The sequence below is a fragment of the Hevea brasiliensis genome, chromosome 12 (assembly GCF_030052815.1).
Source record: "Hevea brasiliensis isolate MT/VB/25A 57/8 chromosome 12, ASM3005281v1, whole genome shotgun sequence".
NCBI classification, from domain to species: Eukaryota; Viridiplantae; Streptophyta; class Magnoliopsida; order Malpighiales; family Euphorbiaceae; genus Hevea; species Hevea brasiliensis.
In genome coordinates, this window is record NC_079504.1 from 22,383,508 (window position 1) to 22,384,028 (window position 521).

A 521-nucleotide genomic window follows, 5' to 3' on the forward strand; every position below is an offset into this window, starting at 1 on the left:
TTATAGGGCTCTGGAGGTATATACTTCTCTTCCTTCTCTTCGACTTTCTCTTTACCTTTTTTTGTTGTTTCTTTCTTACTTTCTTGTTTTTCGCTCTCATTAATTTCTTTCTCATTTTCTCTCTTCTCACTTTTTTCACTCTTTTCATTGTTTACAACCTTCCCACTCCTTAATGTGATAGCTTGACATTGCTCTCTTGGGTTTTTCGGCTGACTTGGAAGTTTTTCAAAAGACTTGATACCTGAGGAAGATGTGATAGCTTGACATTGCTCTCATTCTATTATGTGTTTGCATCTATTCTAGCCTTGCTTTCATTTCTTCCATCTCTCCATCATGCTTAGTTTGGTTGGTAAGAATTTATTATAACAAAGCTTCTGTGGTAGAACCTTGCTCTTGTTATTTTGGATGAGGATTCATGTTTCTTTGCTGAAAATTAAGCAATGGTTGCCTATTTTGCTGATATAGAATTCCTTTTTGCTATTGTGGTTGAAAAATTCTAATTTGGGACTTGGTTTTTATAA